We start from the raw sequence: 22,891 nt of genomic DNA, 5'->3' as shown, positions 1-22,891 counted from the left end.
CTACACAATATAAAGGGGTAAGGGTGAGATGTGTATCTGGGACCTTTTATGTCCACTGCAGTGCCCCCTAGGATGCCCCACTCACTGCTCTGCTGGGTTATCTGTGTGGCCAGTCTACTAAGGGCCTTGTTTACAAAGGCACGCTAGCGTTCTTTAGTGCACTCTAAAAATTAGCGCATGCTGTGTAGACGCCCACAATATTCCTATGGGCACCTACACAGTTAGCACATGCTAAATTTTAGCAAGCATTAAAGAATGCTAGTGTACCTTTGTAAACAGGGCCCTAAGAATGCTGGCTCCTTCTACATTCCAATGGCTTGTTTTTGTGTGGTTTTTCCTTGGACTTTTTTTTTTTTGTCCAAAAATGGTCACAAAAGGAAAAAAATGCACTGTGCACAAAAAGTCTAGGAAATGGCCATTTTTGAAACAAAAAGAGACATTTTTCTGGTTCAAAACTTGCTATGTTCACCACTTCATTTTTAGACATTTTCAGCAAAAATCCAAAATTGGATTTAGACGTCATATCGAAAATGCCCCTCTTAGTCAAATGGGACCTTAGAGAAGCTTTTTAATAAAAATGAAGGACCTCTAGGGTCCCATTAAACTAAATTTATAAATTAGTATATTGAATGTGATGGGTTTTTTTGTTTAAATTTTGATTTTGTCAGTATAGTGGGGTGGTTTGTTTCAGCCATTATAAAATAGGCACCTTGTTAAAAAAAAAGTTACCTCATCATATCTTTTTAAAGATTGCATATATTGTTGTTTGCTGATCCTTCTGCCTGTATCTGCTTGTATCCATCATCCATAGCTTCTCCACTTACCCTGGTGTCTGTCCTTCGCCCAGTGATAATTTTCTAAAAAGAAAACCAGGACCGCAGCGGGCAAAGTTCAGAGGGTTTCAAGTTGGCAACAAAAGGTTCCCAGTCAGTGAACAGATCATGACTTGCATTCCCTGCTGCTGCTTCTGCTCATACTCTGCTTGCCCTCTCCTCTGCTGTTCCTGTTCTTATCCTGTCTGCCCCGCTTTCCTCCCTATTTATATTGCTTGGGCAGTCTTGCTACTCTAACCCTGCTGCAGGTAAGATTCTTTTCTACTATAGCCACAGAGCAGAATTCAGTGAACAGCGAAGAGCACAGCAATAGCCAGGAGAATACAAAGAGTGACCTCACTTCCTGACAGGAAGAACATGGAGAGAAGTGATGGCCACAATGCCTGTAGCCGCAGCAGACTCCATGTCTTTTCGGTCTAATGGATAATCTGTCTAGTGAGAAGTGATGCAATCAAGGAAAGCCTGTCTAGGCCAGGAAATTCAATAGTAAATACCTTTCCAGCTTTGTAGAACTATGGATTGGTAATACTGGAAAATCAGGAAGTTAGACTGGATTACTCAGACTGTAAGCGTGCATATCTAGGGAGGTAATGGGGTCACGTTAAAGCCCCAGGGATAAACAAAGGCATGGACACCCACCCAACTACCTTTACCCAGACCTTCCATGATGCTCCTTCACTTTCCTTGAATACTGTATTGTTAATTTGCTCCAGAGTAACAGTGCAGAAGAATATTGCATTGCCTGGAAGTGCTTCTAAAGTTTGTTAGTTGACCTCTTGGGCCAAGCCAGTGAAATTTCCTCATAAAGAAGGAAGACCTGCAGAAACACAGGTGAAGACCCAAGACGGAGTTGTAAATCAGCACTCAATAGCAGCAAACATAAAAAGGCTAATTTTATTTTTATGTTTATTTGAATTTACTATACCACCTACTCTGACAGGCGGGTCAAGGCAGTTTACAATTGCTAAAATCTAATGACGCATGGAAAATGAACACCAATGGTCACAGGAAAGAGAATAACCACTCATACTGGATAAGGTAGGATGATATCACATTAGACAGATGTGTAGTCGAGACTTGAAACTGGACATACATGTAGGTAAGAGACTGGCTAATCTCTCCAATATAACTGCTCTCAAAAGCCAAGGTGAAAAAGTGGACCTTTAAGTGGATTTCTTTCTGGGCTGAAGAAGAGTTGTAATGATGTCTCCAGCATAACCTTTTTTCCTCAAGCTTGACTTTTTAATAGTCATCTGGATTGGACTTTGAGAAAGTATAACACACACAAATGGACTCTTATAAAACAGAATCAGGGTAAAAAAAGGATGTACAGTGCATGAACTTGTACAGTCAGCATGTTCAGGGGCAGGGTTTGAGAACAGTCACGATTTACATGTGTGTGTGATTATTGTGCGTACAAGCAGTTATACCTACTCTCAAGCAGGCTTTATCGCTGTGCCTTCAATCTAGTTGCAACTGGTGCAGTATTTGTGCTATTTTACAAAGACAGAAAGGTACCTGGATATGTGTCTTTATAAAATAGAGCTAAAATTGGCACCTTGCTGCCCAATTAATCAAGGCACCGTTATAAAATTACCCTCAAAAAGGGGAAATTTGCAGAAAGTCTTGTTGTTCAAATATATTGGTTTAACATATCAGTGTTGCAGTTAGAATTCTTGAAGTACAGATGTAGGGACATGTTCTAGGGAGAATTAAGTCAATTCTTGTGTAATGTTGTACTGGTCAGCAAAAAGCTAAGGTCATGGATTGGGCCTAGTACCAAAGTACAGCAATAATTCCTAAACCACTCTTAGCTAAACATAGAAAAACTGCAAGGCTTGTGGCCAAGAGTTAAAACTTTATGCTCTAAAGAAATAGCACCCCAGCAAACACCCTACAAAAGACCTCTCAAAATTCCTAGTATTAACCTCTAGAATCTAGGGTGATGGTTTCCAAATCTTTCCCAGAGAACCCCCAGCCAGTTTGGTTTTCAGGATACCCACAATGAATATTCATGAAATAGATTTGCATGCACTGCCTCTATTGCATGTAAAATTATCTCATGAATATTCATTGTGTAAATCCTGAAAACCTAGCTAGCAGGTGGTTCCCTAAAATAGGTTTGGGAACCCTTGCTCTAGGGCACTACTTCTCAACCTTTCTAATTCTGTGGCACACTTGTGAGCTTGTTGAATCCCTGTGGCACACAAAACCAAATTCTACATGATCATCAATCCAACAACAGGAGAGGAATGGCATTTTTTTTTTACCTGTGGGGCCTCATTCTGCTGGCCAGCACATATGGGGGCAGCATCTCTTATGAGCTTGCAGAGTCCTACCTGTTCAAATATCAAATTGAAGCCAGTAGAAGAGGCACACAGGTAGGAAACGGAAGGAAAGGAAAAAGGGAGGGTAAGGTTACTGTATTTCTGGTAGGTAAACCTGTGCTACTTGTTTTCTGTAGTGAGCAGTTCATTTTACTGAGGTAATAGAGAATTAAGTGACTTGTTGAAGCTTCAGGGGATTTGAACTTTGGTTTCCCTGGTTCTCAGTCCATTAGGCTACTTCTCCACTGCACCACACCTGTGCCTAGCCACACCCCTATCTGTCACCACTAAGGCACCACACCTGTGACTAGCCACACATCTAGCTGTCACCACTAAGGCACTTCAAGGACTTTCCCAAGTACCTATTCATCAACAGTTAAGTGACTCAGTTAGCTAGCAAAATTTTGGCAGGTAGGCCTGATTTTCAGCTGAACATCAGTGGCCCGAAGTTTAATTGGAAAATAATTGGCTACAGAAGTGAGAGCTGATTGGGGGTAGGGTCAACAGCATCAATTTTCTTCACGACATCTTCACCATATTCAGGCATATCAGGAGGGTGTCATTGCTGTCTTTACCATTCTGCACACAAGTCATTCAGGAAGTGGGGCAGGCAGCACCATAATTTTTTTTTTGTTACATTTACCCTACGCTTTCCCACTCATGGCAGGCTCAATGCGGCTTACAAATTGTATACAGGTACTTATTTGTACCTGGGGCAATGGAGGGTTAAGTGACTTGCCCAGAGTCACAAGGAGCTGCCTGTGCCTGAAGTGGGAATCGAACTCAGTTCCTCAGTTCCCCAGAATTATATAATTATATAAGAAGGCTAATTTTCAAATAAATGTCTCCAAATTCTGGTAATCTAGGCAACTACCTAGTTCACCAACCTTGTCAGCCATGAAAGTTGTGCATTCTGGGAAATTTGTGAGAACCCTGCTTGTTTTCCATATCCTAACTCAGGATGTTACCCTTATCCTAATTGGTCACCCCCTTGAGGCAGGTAGCGAGGCAATATGTGGAAGATGTGTTCCCTGGGAGCTAATTCTTTAATTTAGTCTAAAACTATCATATTAAATCTTATCTATGGAACAGTTTAGAGATTTTGTTCCAGGTACTCTCAACCCCATTCATCCTTCAGTTGTGTTCTGAATAAATGTGTCTTCACTTCTAAATCTGAATAAGATGTGCCCTAGCACAGAAAACTTACAGTTTCTCAAAGGCTTACTTGCTTACTTACTAACTTATTTATATTTTATTTTATTTATTTATTTCAGCACTTGATATACCCCAAGTGACCCCTGAGGTGACTATGCAGTTTACAGTTTCTATTACAGGTACTTTGCCCTGTCCCTAATGGGCTCACAATCTAGTTATATATTGCATCACTTTTGAATTATTTTTATGTTGGTCTAATAAAGCATATCACAACCTTCCAGGATATTTCTTTATGAGGGTAGGAGACGCTACTGCTGGTGTCATATTAAGTTCTAGCCCAGCTTGCGCTGTTCAGTGCCTACTCAAATTTTGTGAAAAGAACTACAGGCTAAAAAAAAAACAAACCCTCTACTCTGCTGTACGTTTCCTTCCTGATACTAATTGTACAGTTGTGTACTTTGCATACCTTTTTATATAATAAACGTAGCAATTATTAGAGACTGACTCACAACCTGTTGACACCAGGCAAGTGTACTTAAAAATCAGTAGGATAATAGGTCTGGGAAATGGCATTTTTCTCACACTATACTTCCTGTTCTGAACTTCAGGCTGTATATTTACTAATTTATCTTGCCACCAAGTGGTAAGAATCCTTCTGTTGGAACATATGCCTCTGGGAAAGCCATCATCTCTCTGGGTACAATAATCTGACACTAAGAAATGTACATATTTTCAGAAGGAAGAATGATCTAGAAAATGGAAAGATGTTGCAGGGCTCTTTTTTCTATCTCAATCTTACTTGTCATTTAGGAAACTTTTGAAAACCTTTTTTTTTTTTTTTTTTTTAGAAAATTTTGTACTTAACTTGATTTTTACTTGAACTGTTTCCCAGAAGCTTGTTTTGGCCTCTTTGATTGGAACCCGCTTAGAACTGTTGAGGTGTTAGCGGGCTATAAGCTCCGATGTAATGTAAAAGATTATGGTGTGAAGTTTTAAGGAGGCAAAATGAGCAACTTCAGGAAAAAAAAATTCAGTATCAGGAAATGGGTGGCTTGGCCTTCTGGGGAAGCTGATGGAGACGAAAATAGTAACAAAATTTAGGAAAGCAGATCTTTACGACCACTACCCCATGTGGGCCGCCGCGGAGCTCTGATCATCTTTAGATTGGTTCCTGCTTGTTTTTCTGTCACTGTTAGTGACACTGAGGAAAACTGAAGCACCGCGAAAAAACTCATCGGTGGGGCTCAGTGCGGGGTTCATCAGCTGCGTTTAATGCTAAGGTCCTGTCGCAAGAGGATCCCGTCGCGGAGTCGCGATCCTGTCAGCGGGAGTGGAGCACGGAGTAGTGGTATAGAAGGAGGACTGAGTGATCCCAGAGCCATTGACTGGCCTAGTCTACCCTGCTCCTCATCGACGTTCCTACAGCCCAACCGCCGACTATCGGAGGCCTGACCAGTGCACTTTTGCAGTCGGGGCAATCCCTGTCGGCGTTGCCTTCTGGTACTGACGACGCCCAGCTGAAGGGGGCCGCCTGCCTTTAGATCTCCTCTGGTATCCCGAATTGGTTGAGCCCTCTTCATTTCGTCCTTCGTCCAGCACCGCCTCCTCTACAAAGGACTAACAGCTGATGAGCTCTTTCCTACCGCCTTCACTGTTTTGTCTGCTGGAATACCTAGAGAACGGTTCCTAGCCATGATGGGACAATCTTCAGCGTTTGGCCTCCCGCAAGATCTGATCTTCTGTGTCTCGGCGAGTTAAGATCTGATTCTGTACTATTTTTCCTTCCTTTCTTTTCCTTTTGTGTTTTTTTCCCTCATTTGCTTAACTTTTTGTATTTATATTCCCTTCCCTTTTGCCTTCAACTGTCATTGTGATTCTTTTCCTTAGTTCATTGTAAGCCACTTTGGGGCTGCGTTACGTGGCAAAAAGCGGGGTATAAGTGATCTAAAATAAATAAATAAATAAGTATGTGACTGTGACCAGTCCACTTTTGTGCTTTGATTTTATGGATAGTATTGTATGCTTTTTTCTTGTTGTGGTTGTTGTTTCATATGTTGGCTTTGTCAGGAATATTATTTAGGGCCCTGTTTACTAAGCAGCTTTACAGGCACATTAAAGTTTTTAACATGCATTAACCATGTATGCACGTTAACCATGTACATGCCTACAATATCCCTATAGACGCCTACATAGTTAGCGCATGCGCTGTGTAGGTGCGCTAAAAACACTAACGCACCTTAGTTAACAGGGCCCTTAATGTGTACATGGTACCAATTTGCCAAGTGCTAAAGTCGTGAGGATTGGCATACTGCATTTATGCTGAAGATCAGTTTTTTATGCCTTTGACAGAGCCTATCCCTGAGATAATGACAGCTGAAAGCTATTTTTGATGAGCTGAATCAGTGGATGTTCATGAATCAACTGAATCTTAATGTGTGTAAAACTGAAATCCTGTTGTTGACCAATGAATCTCTTGCTCAATTCCCAACTGAAATTGTGATATCTCATACTGTAATTAAGATCTCTTCAGTAGTGAAGGATCTGAGGGTGTTGTATTCCACAATGTCCTTTTCAGCCCCAAATCGATCTGTGATTAAGAAATCATTTTTAAGCTATGTTTCTGTTTTAAGCTAAGTTTCTATTTCTATTTCTATTCGTGGTTTATATACTGCCAACTCTCCCAAAGGATCTGCAGCAGTTAACAAACCAGAATAAGCCTTCACATAAAAGGAAATTACATTCCCCCCCCCCCCCCCCCCCCGTTTACAAAGCCACTTTTCAGGGGCGTAGCCAGACAACAGATTTTAGGTGGGCCTAGACAAGAAGTGGGTGGGCACCAAGTGTTCTCCCTCCCCCCCCCAAAAAAAAAATATCTCAGCTGGCGGGAAAATGCTTCTTTCTACCTTGGCAGTCTGCAGCAGGCATGCGCTGAAAACTTAGCATGTGCAGGTGCCGGTATCATGGAGGATAGCGTTTTTGTTACCATCAGGGGGAAGTCTTCAGCTAGCAGAGCTTGGGCTCCCCACCAGCTACCGTTAAACGTGTGCTACTGTTGGGTGGGCCTGAGCCCTAAGTGGGTGGACCCCGGCCCACCAGGCCCACCTGTGGCTACGCCACTGGTAGCAATGCCGACACAGTCCATTCAAGGTGAATGGGCTGTGTCAGCATTAGTGCACCGACAATCGCTAGCACAGCTTTGTAAATGGGGGGGGGGGGGGGGGGGTTACTTAGCTATAAGTTACATCAAACAAGTACAATTATGTTATAACTCAAATAAAAATGTTTTTAAGGTCTTTCTAAAAGCAGAATGTGATGGATTGGTCTAATGTCTCGAGGGAGATCATTCCAAATCTGGACTGCCTAAAAATAAAATGAATTCTCATGAACCCTCTTTAAACATATGTTTTTAGATGTGGGATAGCCCATTTGTAAAGTGCTTAAGGAACAGTTACTCTGCTCAAGAACTGGAAAAACCAAAAGATTGATCATATCTTCAGAATTCAAGCCGCAAATTGCTTTAAAAACCAAGTAAGCTATCTTAAATCTAATCTGTTTAGGCAGCTAGTAAAGGAGAGAGGGAAAGGGAATGGGGCTTGGTATACTGCCTTTCTGTGGTTTTTATAGTAACATAGTAGATGACGGCAGAAACAGACCTGCACGGTCCATCCAGTCTGCCCAACAAGATAACTCATATTTGCTGCTTTTTGTGTATACCCTACTTTGATTTGTACCTGTGCTCTTCAGGGCACAGACCGTATAAGTCTGCCCAGCACTATCCCCGCCTCCCAACCACCTGCCCCTCCTCCCAACCACCGGCTCTGGCACAGACCGTATAAGTCTGCCCAGCACTATCCTCACCTCCCAACCATCAGCCCTGCCTCCCAACCACCGGCTCTGGCACAGACCGTACAAGTCTGTCCAGCACTATCCCCGCCTCCCAACCACCAGTCCCGCTGCCCACCACCGGCTCTGGCACAGACCGTACAAGTCTGTCCAGCACTATCCCTGCCTCCCAACCACCAGCCCCGCCTCCCGATCTTGACTAAGCTCCTGAGGATCCATTCCTTCGGCACAGGATTCCTTTATGCTTATCCCACGCATGTTCGAATTTCGTTACTGTTTTCATTTCCACCACCTCCCGCGGGAGGGCATTCCAAGCATCCACTACTCTCTCCGTGAAAAAATACTTCCTGACATTTTTCTTGAGTCTGCCCCCCTTCAATCTCATTTCATGTCCTCTCGTTCTACCACCTTCCCATCTCCAGAAAAGGTTCGTTTGCGGATTAATACCTTTCAAATATTTGAACATCTGTATCATATCACCCCTGTTTCTCCTTTCCTCCAGAGTATACATGTTTAGTTCAGCAAGTCTCTCCTCATACGTCTTGTAACGCAAATCCCATACCATTCTCGTAGCTTTTCTTTGCACTGCTTCAATTCTTTTTACATCCTTAACAAGATACGGCCTCCAAAACTGAACACAATACTCCAGGTGGGGCCTCACCAACGACTTATACAGGGGCATCAACACCCCCTTTCTTCTGCTGGTCACACCTCTCTCTATACAGCCTAACAACCTTCTAGCTACGGCCACCGCCTTGTCACACTGTTTCGTCGCCTTGAAATCCTCAGATACTATCACCCCAAGATCCCTTTCTCCGCCCGTACCTATCAGACTCTCCCCGCCTAACACATATGTCTCCCGTGGATTTCTATTCCCTAAGTGCAGCAGGGAACTACATTATAACTACATTCAAAGCGGTTTACATAGTATATACAGGTACTTATTTGTACCTGGGGCAATGAAGGGTTAAGTGACTTGTCCAGAGTCACAAGGTGCTGTAGTGGGAATCAAACCCAGTTCTCTAGGGTCAGAGTCCACTGCACTAACCACTAGGCTACTCCTCCACTCCACTTCATAAAGCTAGACACAGAATCAAAGTGACCTCTACTAAATATCAATTTTTTTCAGAGTCTAATTTTGTCAGGCTTGGATTATTGTAATATTGGTTATATGGGATTGCCTGCTGTGTGTATTCATTCCTTGCAGGTTGTAATGAATTCTACAATCCACTTGTATGGTTTGTCGAAGCATGAATGTATCTCTCCTTTTCTTCAGAAGCTGCAATGATGCTCTGTCCAAGATCGGATTAAGGTTAAACTTTTAGTGATGGTGCACCAGAGTTTATACCAAGACTTTTCCAAATATTTATTGAATTGTCTTCATTGGTATGAGCCAAAACAGGCACCTCACTCTGAGAACTCTTGTAATTTGGAGGTGCCTCAATTGGAATACACAAGGAGGTGGTTTAATTCCATAGCGAGTCCCTTGGTATGGAATAAGCTGCCAATTATCCTTAGGAGGCAAAAAGAAACTGTTAAAGCAGCATTTTCTGAAGCAGGCTAGGACTTGATTTCAGTATAATGGGGACATGGTGCTATGATCAGTGTGATTGTATTTTTTATGTATGTGTATGATGTGGTTTTATTATGTGTGTATATTTTGTACTCCACTCTGGATAAGAGTGATATATAAATGGTAATAAATGAAATGAAAATGAAATATGATGTCTTACCTGTGATTTTTGTATTTGATGTTTTGATAAATACTGTACTGCTTTAGGCGATTCTAGAGTACTGGGAAGGTGGTCTCTGAATGCTAATAAAATAAATAGTAAATAGAATAAAATAAACACAGAGGATCCCTAGCTATAAAATGAGAGGAAAGCAAAGAGATCAATGGCGGGGTATAGCACTTCACCAAGAATGAAATTGGAGAGGTTAAAGAGGTTAGGACTTTTCAGCTTGGAAAAGAGACGGCTGAGGGAGGGATATGATTGAGGTCTACAAAATCCTGAGTGGTGTAGGTAAAAGTGAATCAATTTTTCACTCTTTCAAAAAGTACAAAGACCAGGGGACACTCAATGAAATTACATGGAAACACTTTTAAAACACATAAGAGGAAATATTTTTTCACTCAAAGAATAGTTAAGCTCTGGAACTTGTTGCCAGAGGATTTGGTCATGGCTGGCCCAAGGGAAGATGCCACCTGAGGCGGAGTTAACATGCTGCTCCCCCCCCACCCCCTGTGCTGAGATGCCGCCCCCCCCCCCCCCTTCATGGCATTTTACCTCATGGTGATATTCCAAACCTGGCAGCGGCAACAGTTCCCATACGCTGCCCTGCCACCGCCGGCACCTGCCTCTTCCCTTTACTGTGGCTGTCCAAGCCTCTGACAAAACAGGAAGTTACATCACAGAGGCAGCCGCAGTAAAGGGAAGAGGCGGGTGCCGGCGGCTACAGGGCAGCATATGGGAACCACTGCCAGGTCTGAAACATCACCGTGAGGTAAAACCCCATGAAGGGGGAGATGCCAACCCTCCAAGCTGCCGCTCCTGATAAGTGCCACCTGAGGCCCCTGCTTCAGGTGGCCTAATGGTTGGGCCGCCCCTGGATGTGGTAACAGTGGTTAGTGTATCTGGGTTTTAAAAAAGGGTTGGACAAGTTCGTGGAGGAAAAGTCCATAGTCTGTTATTGAGATGCAAATGGGGGAAGCCACTGCTTGGCCCGGGATTGGTAGCATAGAATGCTGTTACTATTTGGGTTTCTGCCCAGGTACTTGTGACCTGGATTTGGCCACTGCTAAAAACAGGATACTGGACTAGATGGACCATTGTTCTGAACAACTGTGGCTATTCTTATGTTCAGAGCAAATGGATCTTACAATCTTTTTCTGCCCTCCTATTCCATGTTTCTAATGCATCAACCAGAGTCTAAAGAAGTGTGCCTCACACATGGATCTATGACTATAAGAAGTCAGACATCGTGTGGTCTAGTTAGGGATTTTTCAAAGTGTTTGTAGTACTGAAGCTTAGAAGATTTGCTATGTTTCAGCCCTCAAAGAAGAAGTCCCAAAATGTGCTTCACTGAGGGATCAGTGTCCACACATATTAAACCAGTTAAAATCCTAAGCAACTATAAATAACTCAGATAAAAAGAAAAGTAGGTTCAGCATGCCTTTACATCCATGACTCAAGATCTAGTGACTGGAAGGTCATATTACAGGTAACAAAGTTTCTACTCAAGGTAGCATATCTCAGATCCAAACGCTGGTCCTGACAATGGTAGAACCAGGGCTTTTTATGAGGGGGTACTTGGGGGTACTGAGTACCTGCACCTTTTCAATTGTCTGCTAAAATTGATTCATGGACCCCAGGTTTTAATGAAAGAGCTCAGGCTCTACACGCCAATTCTGCCTTGACATAGATTCTGTGACTGGTTGCAGGGGGCCTGGCTAATGTGGGGTGGGTCCTCAGTGATCATCCTACCCCTGAAGAATGGCCTAGCATTTGAGTACCGGCACCTTTTTTGCTAGAAAACACACACTGGGTAGAACTAAAATTTTCTGGTAGGGGGTGCAGGTGAACATGTATAATTGTGTGCAAATGTTTAGGCAGAAACTGACACAGCCTCTGCATGGAACATAGTTAAACATGACATCTTATCTGCAACTGTCAATGTATAATTTCTATTTATTTGAAGGGTTTTTTACAGATTCAACATAAGAAAACAGTGAATATGACAGGTGCAAAAATATGGACACCCTTTCAGTGAGTACTTTGTAACACTTAGGTAAAATTCCTAGACAAAATAAATGACTGCTTTGTGCAGTAACTGGTCCAGGAACCAACAAGAGGGAGAGCTATATTAAATCCAGGGGTCCTTTTACAAAGGCGGGCTGAAAAATGGCTTGCGGTAGTGTAGGCGCGGGTTTTGGGCACATGATGATCCATTTTTTAGTGCGTCTGTAAAAAAGGCCTTTTTAAATTTTTGCCGAAAATGGACGTGCGGCAAAATGAAAATTGCCGCGTGTCCATTTTGGGCCTGAGACCTTACCGCCGGCCATTGACCTAGTGGTAAAGACTCATGCGGTAACCGGGCGGTAATGACCACGCGCCAAATGCCACTTGGCGAGCGTCCGTTACGCACGTCCGAAAATAAAAAATATTTTTCAGATGCGTGTATCGGATGTGCGCCAAAAATGAAATTACCGCAAGAGACACAGGGTAGTCGGGTGGTAACTCCATTTTGGCGCACGTTGGGCATGCATAGACGCTTACGCACCTTAGTAAAAGGACCCCCTAGTGCTTAGGGGAATGCAGGACTTGGTGCAAACAGTAATTATGTTGGATCTGTTTGGAGTGAAGACGCCAAAGAAATCCACTGTTCCAGAATGTAACTTTTAAACGAGCAACTATGATAAAATGGGGGAAATGCTTAAAAAAGAAAACTAAAAGAAGAAGTCACCAAGGTTAGGAGTTTAAATCAGACATGGACATTATTTAAAAACAGCATCTTGGAAGCCCATTTATTAAAAACAAAGGTGGAAAGAGAAGCAACCAACAGCCAACATGGATAAAGGTGAAGTGAAAGAGGCTATCGGAGCTAAAAGAACATCTTTCAAAAAATGAAAAAAGAATTTGAATGAAGAACACAAGAAGCAGCATAAGCACTGGCAAGTTACATACAAAGCATTGATAAGGAAGGCTAAAAGAGAATCTGACAAGACATTTCCTGTAGAGGCAAAAATAGGGAACAAAGTGCAAACGAAAGTCCAAGAAACAAAAACAAAAAGTACCAGAGGCCCATAAAACCATCCTTAAATGGACCCGACACGGTCCGTATTTTGGCGCACAGCACCTGCGTCAGGGGTCACGAAGTCTAGCAGACTAGGTACGGCTGTGCTTTACAATATGAAGCATTTGCTGAGAGCAATATACTGCGCCGCTGTGTTATCCCTTCGCATCAGATGAAACAAAAAGATTCTTGTGAACGACCGTGTCGGGTCCATTTAAGGATTGTTTTATCTAAGCACATGATTAAAAGTTTTTTGACCTTTTTTTGAGGGCCTCTGGTACTTTTTGTTTCTTGGACTGTAGAGGCAAAAAAAACATAACAATAATTTTTCAGGTATATTAGAAGCAGAAAGCCTTTGAGGGAGTCAGTGGACCATTAGATTATTAATGTGTAAAAGGCCATAGTGGAAAGTGTAAATAAATTCTTTGCTTCAGTCTTTACTGAGGAGGAGAGAGCTACCTGTGGTAGTCAAGGGTGATGATATGGAGGAATTGAAACAAATCTCAGTGAACCTGGAAAATGTACTGAACCAAATCAACAAATTAAAAAGCAATACATCACCTGGACCAGTTGGTATACACCCAAGGGTCCTGAAAGAACTAAAAAATGAAACTGCTGATCTACTATTGACATTAAAATCATCAATTTACTATTTTTTGTTACATTTGTACCCCGTGCTTTCCCACTCATGGCAGGCTCAATGCGGCTTACATGGGGCAATGGAGGGTTAAGTGACTTGCCCAGAGTCACAAGGAGCTGCCTGTGCCTGAAGTGGGAATTGAACTCAGTTCCTCAGGACCAAAGTTCACCAGCCAATTTAACACCAATTTTAAAAAGGGATTCCAGGGGTGACCTGGGTAATTACAGACCAGTAAGCCTGTCATCAGTGCTAGGCAAAATGATAGAAATTGTTATAAAATTACTGAACATGTAGACAAACATGGCTTAATGGGACAGAGTCAACATGGATTCAGCCAAGGGAAATCTTGCCTCACCAATCTGCTACATTTTTTGAAGGCATGAATAAACATGTGGATAAAGGAAACCTGTTGATGTAGTGAATCTAGATTTTCAGAAAGCTTTTGACAAAGTTCCTCATGAAAGACTCGAGAAAATCAAAACACCATGGGATAGGAGGCAATGTTCTGTTATGGATTGGGAGCTGGTTAAATAATAGAAAACAGAGGGTAGGGTTAAATGGCTAATTCTCTTAATTGAGGAAGGTGAATTGAGGCATGCTCTAGAGATCTGTACTGGGACTGATGCTTTTTTAACATAAACTACAGATGACTCAAAACTATTCAAAGTTGTTAAATCCTATGCAGACTGTGAGAAATTGCAGGAAGACCTTAGACTGGGCATCCAAATGGAAGATGAAATTTAACGTGGGCAAATGCAAAGTGATGCACATTGGGAAGAATAAACCAAATTATAGTTACTTGATGCTAGGGTCCACCTTAGGAGTCAGCACCCAAGAAAAAGATCTAGGTGTCATCGTGGACAATATGCTGAAATGTTATGCTCAATGAGTGGTAGTGGCCAAAAAAAACAAACAGAATGTTAGTGATTATTAGGAAAGGACTAGAAAATAAGAAAAGAATATTATAATGGCTCTACATAGGTCCATGATGTGGTTGCACCTTGACTATTGTCGCCACAGCTCAAAAAAGATATAGTGGAATTAGAAAAGGTTCAAAGAAGGGTGACCAAAATGATTAAGGTGATGGAATATCTCACATGAAGAAAGGCTTAAGAGGTTAGGACTCTTCAGCTTAGAATAGAGATGGCTGAGGTTGGATATGATAGAGCTCTACAAAATCCTGAGTGGAGTAGATTGGGTATCTGTGAATTGATTGTTCACGTTTTCAAAAAGTACAAAGACAAGGGGACACTCCATGAAGTTACATGGTAATACTTTTAAAACAAATAGGAGAAAGTATTTTTTCACTCAACAAATAGTTAAGCTATGGCAATCATTGCCAGAAGATGTGGTAAAAGCTGTTAGTGTATCCAGGTTTTAAAAAAGGTTTGGACAAGTTCCTGGAGGAAAAGTCTATAAACCGCTATTAAAGTAGACACAAAGCCCATACTTATTCCTGGGGTTGGATTGTGACCTGGATTGGTAGCATGGAATCTTGCTATTCTTTGGAATCGTGACCTGGATTGGCCAATGTTAGAAACAGGATACTGGGCTAGATGGACCACTGGTCTATCCCAGTATGGATATTCTTTTGTTCTTATGTTTACCTCCTTTGACAGAAATAACAGCTTCCAAAAGTTCCTGGAGCCAGCTAAAATACTTTCTTTTCTGACTTTTGGAATTTTTCTTACCCATTCAGAAAGAACTTTTCTAGCTCAGAAATATTCTTAGGGTCTCCTCATCCACTGTACACTTGAGATCTCCCCACAGATTTTCAATAATATTCAAGTATGAAGGCCATTCCAAAACTTTCATTTTTCTTTCCTTGTAATAACTTCATGGTTGATTTTGAGGTATCTTTTGGATCATTGCCTTACTGAAATATCCATCCTCTTTTCAGCTTCAATTTCTTCACTTTCTATGGGACATTAATTTAATCTAAGATATCCTGATGTTTACTTAAAGCATTCTTTTTTTTCTACCCACAGAGGGGCCTTTTTATAAAGGCAAGTACGAGCCTATGAGCGTGCAGCACACATCAAATCAGCATTACCACCCAGCTAGTTCATGTGCCTGGCGGTAATTCTGAGTTTGGCGTGCTCCAAAAACACACAGTAGAAAATAATGTATTATTTTCTACCATGGGGTGTTCCTGGCAGTAATTGGCAGTTGGTACTTCCTGGATAGTTACCGCATGGGTAACACGTGAGCAATTACCACTAAGTCAATGGGTGGTCTTTAAGGGCTCAGGCCGTAAATAGACTTGCGCTGGTTTTAATTTTGCCGTACATCCATTTCCTGGTCCAAACCCCCCACCCACATTACCGCAGGCCAGTTTTTGGCGCAACTTTGTAAAAGGGACCCACAATATTTTCTGTGCAACTGACTGCCATACAGTTATAAAGCATAATAGACCCTCCCTGTGCTTCATAGTTGGCAAAGGATTCTACAAATATGTCTTGTGAGACTGTGGCTGAACGGTTTAATTTTCATCAGTTCAAAGCATTTTGTATCAAAAAGATTCAAACTTACCAGGGTTAGAAATGGTTAGTACTGTAGTAGTTTTCTTTTGCATACTTTAGATTAATACATTTGTTGATGAGGTTGTAGAAAATGTTGCCTTCTGCGAGGTCTCAATGCAGATCATTGTTATAAAAGCAACACTATAGACTGGACAACTCCTCCAGTGTTAGCTAAATTTTTCAGTACATCATTTATACTAATGTGTTGGTTCTGGTTAGCACATCTTTTTTTTTTTTATTAAAATATATTTTCTTGAGATGAGAAGAGACAAGGGGCCCTTTTACCAAAAGTGGCCTACACCCAGCATGTGTCTTTCCTGCATGCTAAGACCATTTTTAGGGGTCCTTTTACTAAGATGCGCTTAAAAATGGCCTGTGCTAGTGTAGATGCATGTTTTGGAAAAACACAGGTCCATTTTTCAGTGCACCTGCACAAAAGGCCTCTTTTTTTTGGCCAAAAATGGACGTGTGGCAAAATAAAAATTGGCGCACGTCCATTTTGGGCCTGAGACCTTACCACCACCCATTCACTTAGCAGTAAGGTCTCATGCATTAACCGGGTGGTAATCATCAATGCGTCACTACTGATTACCACCTGGTTAGCGCCATGCGGTAGCAAATAAAAAATATTTTCTGGCACGCATATCAGACACACGTAAAAAATGAAATTACCACCTGGCGCACGCGGTAACCGGGCGGTTGTTTCAAACTGATGCGTGTTGGACTTGCATAGACGCCTACGCACCTTAGTAAAAGGACCCCTTAGTGTGACGGTAAAATAGCCCCATTTTCCATATTAATGGCCATGTGCTAATTTCCCCTTTACCGCATGGCCATTAGTTTGTGAGCCCTTACCGCCACCTACATCGGAGGCAGTAAGGGCTCATGCGCTAACCACACGCTAATCGGTTAGTGTGGCAATGAGGCTGCGCTGATTAGCACAGAACACGCCTACTCTCCACCCCCAGACATGCCCCAGCACTAAAAAATAAATTCCATTCTTTAGCGTGTGCGTAGTGTGTGCCGATCCCAAAACTATCGCAGGATGTCTGAGTACGCCTCACAATAGTGCTTTTTAACCTGCAGTAAGCATGCATTAGTAAAAGGACCCCCAAGAGGGAAAATGCATTGAACAAAATAAATAAATAATTGAAATTAAAAAATAAACATCTGAAAACTGCTTTTAAGCAGAGCTCACAAGAACACAGGGGAATGCATGAATGCAATCCATCAGTACCATAAATTATGCAGTTGTGTTTCCCACAGTGGGAAAATCATAGAGGTCAGCACCACCCAGGTACAATGTCCGAGCCGAACTGTGAGTGTGCCACCTTCTGGATCATGGACAATCTTCCTTGCCAGGTATCTGTTGTGCATATCCAACAAGATATCAGACAGTTCTAGCAGAAATTTTCTTGGGTCTTCCAGATCTTGCTCTGACTACAACAGTTCCACATACCTTCCATTTCTTAACAATGTTTCTGGGAACTGAATTTATTAGCTGGAAGCATTTAATATATTTTTTAATATCCTTCTCCTGCTTTAAAAGAGTAAACTATCTTCATTTTCAAATGTTCGTAGAAATGCTTAAAGGAGCCCACGGTTTTTGAAAGTAGACAGAACAACAATCAAAAACTAAGAGGTTAGAAGGGTCAGAGCTTTTGTTCAACCATGGAATTATCTTCTCTTGACTAATTAAGGTAAAATTATGTATCATACCTGATAATTTTCTTTCCATTAATCATAGCTGATCAATCCATAGACTGGTGGGTTGTGTCCATCTACCAGCAGGTGGAGATAGAGAGCAAACTTTTGCCTCCCTATATGTGGTCATGTGCTGCCGGAAACTCCTCAGTATGTCGATATCAAAGCTCCATCCGCAGGACTCAGCACTTAGAGAATTACACCCACGAAGGGACACTCTGCCCAGCTCACCACCGCCGAAACGGGGGAGGGGAATTAACCCAGCTCATCCCCACACAAGTGGGGGAGGGGAATCCGTCCAGCTCATCCCCGAGGAGCGGGGGAGGGACACCACACCCGCCGATGCGGGGGGATCTGGCTTATCCTGCAACCGCAACCGCGGGAGGAGCTGACTGACCCTAACACCGCCGAAGCGGGAGGGGTACAAAGCTGCCCTACAGCCGCACGAAGCGGGAGGGAGTGCCGGCAGAATTTAAATCTCAATCCAGCCCCGAAAAACGGAGGGGAGAGGAATGCAGCAGCTCACTGTAACACAAACTCGTCTCAACTCTTGAAGAATCCAAGTGAAAAAACTTGAACACGAAGTCTTTCTGAAGTAACTGAAGACTAAACTTGAACCTGAAATGCAACCAGAATAAAAACAGTACAGATATCTGGGAGGGGCTATGGATTGATCAGCTATGATTAATGGAAAGAAAATTATCAGGTATGATACATAATTTTACCTTCCATATCATCAAGCTGATCAATCCGTAGACTGGTGGGATGTACCGAAGCAGTACTCACCCAGGGCGGGACATTGAAATCCCTGACCGCAACACTGAAGCTCCAAACCGGGCCTCCGCCCGAGCCGCCACAGTCAAGCGGTAATGCTTGGAGAATGTATGAGCCGAAGCCCAAGTTGCCGCCTTGCATATCTCTTCCAAGGAGACGGACCCGGCCTCTGCCATCGAGGCCGCCTGAGCTCTAGTGGAGTGAGCCTTCAGCTGGATAGGCGGCACCTTCCCCGCGGCCACATAAGCCACTGCAATGGCTTCCTTGACCCATCTCGCCACTGTAGGCTTAGCAGCCTGCAGACCCTTACGAGGACCTGCAAACAGGACAAACAGATGATCCGATTTCCGGAACTCATTGGTCACTTCCAAGTATCTGATGATGACTCGTCTCACATCCAGATATTTAAGAGCAGAGTACTCCTCTGGGTAGTCCTCCCTACGAAAGGAAGGGAGACAGAGCTGCTGATTCACATGGAAGCGAGAAACAATCTTGGGCAGGAAGGAAGGCACTGTGCGAATAGTCACTCCTGCCTCAGTGAACTGCAGAAAGGGCTCTCGACATGAGAGCGCCTGGAGCTCGGAAACTCTTCTGGCTGAAGTGATAGCCACCAAAAAGACTGCTTTCAACGTCAGGTCTTTCAGAGATGCCCTCGACAAGGGTTCAAAAGGCGGCTTCTGCAATGCTCTTAGCACCAGGTTGAGATTCCACGCAGGCACCACTGAGTGCAGAGGAGGGCGCAGGTGATTAACTCCCTTGAGAAAGCGCACCACATCTGGCTGCGAAGCCAGGGAAGCACCCTTCAGGCGGCCCCTGAAGCAAGCTAGAGCCGCCACCTGGACTTTAAGGGAACTGAGCGACAGTCCTTTCTCCAGACCTTCTTGCAGGAACGCCAACACTGAAGAAATTGGAGCAGTGAAGGGAGAAAGTGAGCCTGCTTCACACCACGCTGCAAATATACGCCAAACCCTGGCGTAAGCAGTAGAAGTAGAGCGCTTCCTCGCTCTCAGCATAGTGGCGATGACCTTGTCTGAGAAGCCCTTCTTTCTCAGACGCTGCCGCTCAATAGCCAGGCCGTAAGACCAAAGGGGGAGGGATCCTCCATCACCACGGGACCCTGATGTAACAGGCCCTGCTCCACTGGCAGCCGCAGAGGATCGTCGACTGAGAGCCTGATCAAGTCCGCATACCAGGGACGTCTGGGCCAATCCGGACCCACCAGGATTACCCTGCCGGGATGCTTTGCCACCCGGTCTAGCACCCTGCCCAACATGGGCCAGGGCGGGAACACATAGAGAAGCTCTTGAGTCGGCCACTGTTGGAGAAGAGCATCAACTCCCAGGGAGCGAGGGTCCCGTCCTCTGCTGAAAAAGCGCGGCACTTGGCAATTGGCCGATGACGCCATCAGATCTAGGCTCGGCTGGCCCCAGCGCTTCGTGATGTCCAAGAACGCCTGAGCAGATAGCTGCCACTCTCCGGGCTCCAAGGTATGGCGACTGAGAAAGTCCGCCTTGACATTCATGACTCCGGCAATGTGGGCCGCTGACAGCTGCTCCAGGTTCGCTTCTGCCCACTGGCATAGATTCATAGCCTCCTTGGCTAGAGGGGCGCTCTTGGTACCTCCCTGGCGGTTGACATAGGCCACAGCCGTGGCATTGTCCGACAGGACCCGTACCGGCTTCAACACCAGTACCGGGATGAACTCCAAAAGCGCCAACCGAATGGCTCTGAGTTCCAGGAGGTTGATAGACCACTTTGCCTCTGCAGGAGACCAGAGCCCCTGCGCTGTCCTTCCCAAGCAGTGGGCTCCCCAGCCCGACAAAGAGGCGTCCGTCGTGACGACAATCCACTCCGGGGTCACCAGAGGCATTCCCGCAGACAACTTGTCTGTCTGCATCCACCAGCTCAGCGCCTTGCGCACTGCTGGGTCCAAGGGAAGGCGCACAGCATAATCCTCCGACATCGGAGTCCAGCGCTGCAGCAGAGATTGTTGTAGTGGTCTCATATGAGCCCTGGCCCAGGGCACTACTTCCATCGTGGCCGTCATAGAGCCCAACAGCTGCACATAGTCCCAAGCCCGAAGAGGAGAGGCTACTAGGAACTGGTCCACCTGAGCCTGAAGCTTGACAATCCGATTGTCTGGCAGGAACACTCTGCCCACTTGGGTGTCGAATCGAACTCCCAGATACTCCAGGGACTGAGTCGGGCGCAGCTGGCTTTTCTCCCAGTTGATGATCCATCCCAGGGAGCTCAAAAGAGCAACTACCCGGTCCACAGCTTTGCCGCACTCTGCATAAGAGGGGGCTCGGATCAACCAGTCGTCCAGATAAGGATGGACTTGTACTCCTTCCTTTCGCAGGAAGGCCGCGATGACCACCATTACTTTGGAAAAGGTCCGCGGAGCAGTAGCCAACCCGAACGGGAGGGCTCTGAACTGGAAGTGTCGGCCCAGGACTGCAAAACGCAGAAAGCGTTGATGAGGAGGCCAGATGGGAATATGCAAGTATGCTTCCTTGATGTCCAAGGATGCCAGGTACTCCCCTGCCTTCACTGCCGCTATAACAGAGCGGAGAGTCTCCATGCGAAAGTGCCGCACTTTCAAGGCCCGACTGACCCCTTTGAGGTCGAGGATAGGCCGGACAGAACCTCCTTTCTTTGGTACCACAAAGTAAATGGAGTAACGCCCCTTGCCAAGCTGACTTTCTGGCACCGGAACGACCGCACCCAGGCGGATCAGATTGTCCAAAGTCTGCTGCACTGCCACAGCTTTGACCGGAGACTTGCAGGGAGAGAGTACAAACCCGTCTCTTAAGGGTCGGCAGAACTCTAGCTTGTAGCCGTCTCTGATGACTTCCAGCACCCAAGCGTCTGAAGTTATTGTGGTCCACTCGCCCAGAAACGAGGACAGCCGTCCTCCAACCTGCACTGGGGCGTGGACCAAGACCCCGTCATTGGGTACGAGACCCTGGGGGAGGACCGGAGGGAGCACCTCCGGGACGGCGGTCTCTGCGAAAGGAATGCTGCTTGGGGGAGAAATTCCTCTTAAAGGAAGAGGGGGCAGAGGAACCTGACCTGCCCGGGCGGTACCGACGGGCTTCCTGAAACCGTCCTCTGGAGGTACCGGGACGAGCACTAGCCCGAGCCCTGACCTCTGGTAACTTCTTGCCCTTAGACGTGCCGAGATCGGTCACGATTTTGTCCAGCTCGACCCCAAAGAGCAGCTTGCCTTTAAAAGGCAATCTAGCCAGGCGGGATTTAGAGGCGTGGTCAGCAGACCAATGTTTCAGCCAAAGCCACCGCCGCGCAGAGACTGTCTGAGCCATGCCTTTAGCTGAGGCTCTCAAGACATCATACAGCAAGTCTGCCAAATAGGCTAAGCCCGATTCCAGGGCCGGCCAATCAGCCCTCAAGGAATGATCCGAGGGGGAAGCCCGCTGCACCATAGTCAGGCACGCCCTGGCCACATAGGAGCCGCAAACTGAGGCCTGCAAACTTAAAGCAGCCGCCTCAAAGGACGACCTTAAGGCCGCCTCCAATCTTCTGTCTTGGGCGTCCTTTAGGGCCGTGCCACCTTCCACCGGCAACGCCGTTTTCTTAGTCACCGCAGTGATTAAAGAATCCACGGTAGGCCAGAGATAGGCCTCACGCTCACTTTCAGTCAAAGGATAGAGGCGGGACATAGCCCTAGCCACTTTAAGGCTCGCTTCAGGGACATCCCATTGAGCCGAAATTAAGGTGTGCATGGCATCATGCACGTGGAAGGTTCTAGGCGGGCGCTTCGTCCCCAGCATAATGGCAGAGCCAACAGGGGCTGAGGGAGAGACGTCCTCCGGAGAGGAAATCTTCAAAGTGTCCATGGCCTGTAACAACAGGTTGGGCAAGTCCTCTGAGCTAAAAAGCCGCGCTGCAGAGGGGTCATCCGCTCCATCCGAGCGGGGATCCGTCTCCTCCAAGGAATCCGCAAAGGACCGTTGGGAGAACTCAGATACGCTGCCCTCATCTACATCGGAGAAGACAAAGTCCTCCAAGGCCTGTGAATCAACCCGAGGGCGTTTACCTCTGGGAACCTCAACCTCTTTACCAGACGAGGGAGCAGGGGCAGCGTTTTGCATAAGGAAGGCCTGATGCAGCAGCAAAACAAACTCGGGGGAGAAACCCCCCAGACTGTGCACTTCCGCAGCCTGGGCTACAGCCCTAGACGCACCCTCAACCGGCGCTCGCAAGAGCGGGGGAGAGACATGCTGCGCATCCAAAATGGCGTCCGGCGCGACACTCCGCGAAGGAGCCGCGCGGGAAGAA

The 22,891-nt window shown here is 45.1% G+C and overlaps 1 non-coding gene across 1 annotated transcript; it reads right to left on the bottom strand.

Annotated features, from left to right (window-relative positions):
* Nucleotides 1-17,319: 17,319 nt before the first annotated feature.
* On the bottom strand, nt 17,320-17,484 carry LOC115475206. Its single transcript, XR_003942987.1, has one exon. It is a non-coding gene; the product is annotated as a U1 spliceosomal RNA (small nuclear RNA).
* Between the last annotated feature and the right edge of the window lie 5,407 nt (nt 17,485-22,891).

This window comes from Microcaecilia unicolor, chromosome 7, assembly GCF_901765095.1.
Source record: "Microcaecilia unicolor chromosome 7, aMicUni1.1, whole genome shotgun sequence".
NCBI classification, from domain to species: domain Eukaryota; kingdom Metazoa; phylum Chordata; class Amphibia; order Gymnophiona; family Siphonopidae; genus Microcaecilia; species Microcaecilia unicolor.
Note: the sequence above shows the minus strand (reverse complement) of the source record. Positions and strands in the feature narration are given on the sequence as shown.